The sequence below is a fragment of the Nestor notabilis genome, unplaced genomic scaffold (assembly GCF_000696875.1).
Source record: "Nestor notabilis isolate BGI_N333 unplaced genomic scaffold, ASM69687v1 scaffold13368, whole genome shotgun sequence".
NCBI classification, from domain to species: domain Eukaryota; kingdom Metazoa; phylum Chordata; class Aves; order Psittaciformes; family Psittacidae; genus Nestor; species Nestor notabilis.
The window spans coordinates 58,537-64,668 of record NW_009939681.1 but is presented as its reverse complement, the minus strand read 5'-3'; positions in this window follow the sequence as shown (position 1 = coordinate 64,668).

The following is a 6,132-nucleotide window of genomic DNA, read 5'->3' as shown; positions in this document are numbered from 1 at the left end:
TTTTATACTTTTTAAATACAGTTTTCAACTCACTTGTGCCCTTTTACAGCTATGATGGCACTGCTCTGATCTCACCAATGGTTTACAATAAACCATGGTTTATTGTAAAAACAATTGTGATTGTGTGTGATCAGAGGTGAGCAGCTGTCTAATAATCACGGTAAATACTTGCTGTCAATACCAAGATCTACAGTTCTGGAGACACTCATTCCGGTTGAGACATTCAAGTGTCCTTTCATACAAATAAAGGTGTTGCTGATACTTTGCCCTCTTACCCTCGTCCAGACTTCAGATCATGTAGTCACTTTGGTGTGATAATTGCACGTAGTTCTTGTGTAAGGACAAGATGTCAAGAATGATTCCCAGGAAATGAGATACGCAGTGCCATTAAGAGAAATGGTGAATCAGTCTGGAAGGCAGATTTCTGCTTTTTCCTTACTGTTCACGTAAGGGGGAAATGTTTCTTTGTGCTCATGAGTGATACATCTCACTGTAACTACTCGTCATTCAAAATGCTGCTTATTGTTATTACACAATAAATGCTGAATATTAAATTACTGAATGATCATGTTGATTAGTGCACCTCATTGCTATGTGTCATGCAAGACAGATAAATAAGGAAGATTTTGAGCCTCCTTGCTCATCCTCCAAGAACATGCCAGAGAATCATAGTTGCCACATGTTCTGCCATCCATATATCCTACGCTACAATTTCCCAGAAGTGAACTAGGTTTAGAAATGGTTTCCTGCTTCCAACAAGACTTTTTAGGTAAGTTTACAACTCTGCTTTGTTTGCAGTTTATTTCTTCCTGTATAAGTCTCTGTCCCCACCCTGGTATGAAGTGGTGTTTTGCTAGCATGTGCGTATCCTGACATAGCAAGAGGGGAATGAGAGGGAAATTGCTACACTTTCCCCTTTCTGATCAGAGGACAAACAGGAAGTTTGATGACTTTTGCTGTTTCAGAGGTCAATTGGTCACATTGTCCATTCCCAGTACTATGGTTCAGTCATTCTCTACCTCTTCTTTTGTCTTTATGAGGAACAAAACTCGGAAGACCACAAAATCAAGATAATGCCTGCAGTTTAACTTCCTCCAGGCTTTTGATCAGATAGGAGAAAGTAATGTTAGAGTCACTTTCTTTACAACAAATATGTAAAATCTTTCCGACAACATATTGATCTGGAAATTCTGTAGTTCTGCAAATACTGATCACTTCAGTGAGCAGGAAGGACCAGGGAGCTGCAGAAAAGCAGAAGGCTCAGGTCAGCTGATGACCCTTATGCTACAGGTATGGCCAGCTGATCTGCAGATCTGTTGGCTGCAAGCCCCAGATGTGTTAGGGAATGAAATGACAGAAATGCTTGTAGGTAGAGGATAGAAGCTGATCAATCTTTCCCAGGCAGTGTCTTTTTAACCATGCCTTGCCTGGAGGAATTAAACTACATCCCATGTGCCTGCTGGCATAGCCACCACAGAGAACTTGGCGTTAAAAGAAATAAAAAGCCTGAGGCTGTATCTATCTTACTTCTTTTTTGAGCATTTAGTCACAAAAAGAAGCCTTTCATGTGACACTGGGTTTTACATGGCATTCAAAAGGAGTTTTAAAATTCTGTTTTATTTTCTTTGTATCATAGTATGTTTATAAACACTGCAAGATTTCTATTAAATAAGACAGAATGACCAAAGGGAGCTCAGAGAAAGCTGCTAGGATGAAGAAGCTGGGCAATCAAGGTCTCAGAGAGAAACCTTAAAGAACTGAGTATGTGATTCCAAAGAGAAAGGGATATTGGCAGTTAACTGAGGATGGCTAAAATAGATGTTACTTGAGAGACAAGCATCATTTATTCCTTCTCATCGTTATGGGCAGAAGAAATGGTTATACAAGAGAACAGGGAAGAATTAGATTGAATATTAGGAAAAACTTTATAACGAGAAGAAAAACTAGGCTGTGGAGCTGGTTGCTGGGGGAGGATATGAATCACTATCAGTGTGGATCTTCATAGTTAAAGCAGCCATCTGTCATAGAATTAAATCTTCATTGCATTAGATTAGGGTTAAAATATTTAGTTACCTCAGTTATTACAGCTAGAGTGAGTCTTGCATAACTGGTATTTGTAGTAATGTATCATCCAAGAGAAACCTGCTTTTTTGCTTGTTTGAGGTTTTTTTTAGATTGAGGTTTTTTGCTTTTAATTTTGGTTAGTTGGTTGTTTTCTTGTTTTGACTTTTTGTTGTTGTTGTTAATCCCTGCATCTATGAAGGACTGTAATATAACAGCTGGTGCTTTTTGGTTTTCCTCATATTTATCCATCATTCAAAGCCACCAAAATACGACAAATATAATGGGGTAGATGGAGAATGTATTTTGTCATAATTTCAATGAACCTCCAAAATTTGTTTGTACGCTGGTAAGCTAAGTAAGTTGGTACTGCTTTGTAAGGAAAAGAGATGCAGATATTCCTTGTTAGTCTAAATGACAGTGGAAAGAAGTGTGATGGTGAGGTGTCCCTTATCTGTTTATCAGTGGTTACTACCTAGTGTTGTCCAAATGGTCACAGTGTGACACCATCTTAAGGGAGAAGACGTGTGTGAGATGAAAAATGAGGATCTATAAGGCTGATATGCCTTACAGTAATGTGCTAAGAGATGCTACAAAGAGACTCATCAGGTGTGGGACAACTATTTTTTGAGAGATTCACTTAGATGTGACAGTTCAATTTTGTGGAAGACACAAGACTTAAAGCTTCTCCATGAGCTAATTTCTTGAGCTAGTTTCACAGGTATCACTGTTTTGATAGGTATCTCTTCCTTTCTTCTCTGTGGAAGTATGGATTTCTTTTTCCTTATTCAGGGCTTTAGTCCAAGAAGATACATACTTCTGGGAGGTACCAGAAGCTTTGTGAAGTAAGCAATAAGAACAACGTTGACCAGGTCTGATTTTTGAAGATAATGCTAAAGAGTGGGAAAATAGAAAATGTGTTAAAAAAAAAAATAAATTCTTACAGAGAAAACCTTGGAGTCTGTGTAAAGTCCTGGTTAAATAATGGAACTAGTCTGCGGTCAGACTCAGTATAATAATTAGATCACAGATATCCTGAACTCTCTGAAAAGGCTGGAATAGTTAAGAGAGACTTTGTTCACTGGAATAATCTCATCTTTGTTTTTTCTGCTGAGTCCTTAAGATAGTTTCAAGAACCTAAACACAGAGTCTTCAAACTTCAAATAAAACATTGAGATTTCTAGAAAGGCATTTCACACCCGTACATGAAAAGACATTGTATCTGATGGCTAGTTGGAAAGCAGTCAGTTTATTCTCGAAAAACCCTTGTAAACGTATTGTAATCATTATATTTTAATCCATTTACACCGTCATGTATATGTGTGTATATATATACATTTTTATGTGTATATATTTCTTATTGTTTCCTTCAGAAGTTATTATGCCAGTACTTTCCTAAGGTGAACAAATTGTCTGGGCTGAGAACTATTTCTATAGTTCTTAGGTTTGTGAGGAGAGATTACTTCCATGTTATTATGTCATTTCCTCAAATAAGAGTCTATGTTTCAAGATAGAGTAGTTAATTATGGTTCCCTTTTCTCTTTAGTCATTCCTGAATTACCACATTGTGTAATTACTCAGTTACTACTGTATAATCAAAATAATAACATGTTTCTTACTTTTCTCATTACTACTGCAACCAATGCAACCAGAACTCCCACTTTTTGGCCCAGCATTTTACGATGTTAAACTGTCTGCAGAATAACCACAAACACAGCCTTATCTGTGGTCTATGGGCCACCAAGAGTGAACACTTAACTCATCTTGTGCTGCTGTTAACCGTGTACCATCAACACTGTGTCTGTCACTTGGGTATCACTGACTTAATAATTTAACTGTGCTCAAGGCTAGCTCTTCTTCTACTTTGAGCTCCCACTCTACTAGGCATATATATATAAACATGACTAATAATTTTTCAGTCTCTAGAGATTAAGATCTTCGAGCAAACAGAGTAAGTCATTGAACTCACCCAAGGTTTGACACTTCTGGAGGTGAAATGCTTTCCATTTATTCTAGAGGCAGTATGCCATAAGTAGACTTTTAAGTTGGTTGACCCTGGCTGGATGCCAGGTGCCCACCAAAGCTGCTCTGTCACTCCCCTCCTCAATTGGACGTAGGAGAGAAAATATAACAAAAGGCTCATGGGTTAAGGGCAAGGAGAGATCACTCACCATTTACTGTGACTGGCAAAACAGACTTGACTTGGGAAAATTAATTCAATTTATTACCAATCAAATCAGAATAAGATAACCATAGAATAGTTTGGGTTGGAAGGGACCTTAAAGATCACCTAGTTCCAACCTCTCTGCCATGGGCAGCAACACTTTCCACTAGACAAGGTTGCTTAAGGCCCCACCCATAATGAGAAATAAACCCCAACCCCTCCCTTCTTTCCGGGCTTAACTTCACTCCTGAATCCTCTTGCTCCTTCACCACAATTACAACTGCAATTACAGAAATTCCCCACTATCATTCCACTTCTCGCTAGCTGTGTTCATTCCATGTTTTGCCCATCACCTTTTCCAATTACTATCTTTATCTCAAATTCCTCATGCCCCATGTTGGGCACCAAAAAGGACTGTTCTGGGTTGACCTTGACTGAAGGCCATGTGCCCAGCCAGCTGCTCTGTTACTTCCATCCTCAGAAGGACAAGGTGGGAGAAAATAAGATGGAAGAAACTTGTGGGTCAAAATGAAGCCAATTTAGTAAAGCAGAAGCAAAGGCTGTGCATGGAAGCAAGGGAAAACAAAAGATTTGTTCCCTGCTTCTCATCAGCAGGCCATGCCCAGCCACTTCCCAGGAAGCGGGGCTTCAGTACATGTAGTGCTTGCTCCCGAAGAAAAATGACATTATACCCCGCCCCACCCCCCCCCGCCGCTTTTCTCTTAGCTTTTATTTTTGAGCAGACATCATATGGAATATCCCTTTGGTCAGTTTGGGTCTGCTGTCCTGTCTGTGTCCCCTCCCAAGATCTTGCCCACCCCCAAGCTATTGGTGAGGGGATGTTGAAGAGACAACCTTGGTGCTGTGGAGCACTGCTCAGCAGTAGCCAAAACACTGGGGTGTTCTCAATACCTTTATAGCTACCAGTACAAAGCACAGCACTATGAGGGCTCCTATGGGCAAAATTAACTCCATCTCAGCCAGATGGATTTAAGGACAGGATCCAGACTGAGATTTGGACACTTTATTTTCAGCATCTAAATATATGTATGCAGGAGAATAAATTTCTGACTTCAATGCTTAATTTAGTTGTCCTAACATGATAGCTGTTGACATCTGAAAAACCCCAGGGTACTGAACACACCCATGTTGATGGATCTAGGGAACACCTGTACTATTCCTGCCCAGATGGAAGCAGGATGAGCCAGAACATCTCAGATATCAGTAGCTGCATATGTTCAGGTAACTGAATCCCATCCCAGATGTCTGAACTCACATTAAAGTTGATGGAGACCTTTTCAGTGTATCAGGAGGCAACTTTCCATTAGGAAGGGGAAAAAGTCACTGCCAGAAAATTTTATTCAGCCATCCCTAATAGGCAAGAGTCCAATCACACTGCTGTTCACCTCAGATCATGAGGCAGAAGTACTCTGTGTGCTTGCAATAAAAAGAGTAAGATTTGTTAATGTGCATCACATCAGAGTAAAACAGAACCATAGAGTCTTGCCTTTCTCAGCAGCCATGGTTAACTAAATCCCCTTTTCTACGCATAGTGCTCAGGTTCTGTCATTTTTCATGTTTACTGATTATCTTAACCTTTGGCTGATGACATGATAAAAAGAACAGTCTGATCTTCTCCAGGTAAAATTAGGCTGTGCAATGGCTCAAAACAAATTAAAGTAATTTTGTAAAAGAATGGGTTACACTTTAGGTTATACTTTTCAGTGTAGCTTTAATTGCCAAAACCTCTTCCTAAACAAGAGTAAACAAAAGTAATTAGAATCTTTCACAGTGATTAGACCCTGATAATGAAATAACTATCCACCTTTTAAATTAGATGTAAATGTTCCTTCATCAGTGATTTTTGCTTAGTGCCTGTTCAGGATACCTGCAGTTTATTAGAATAT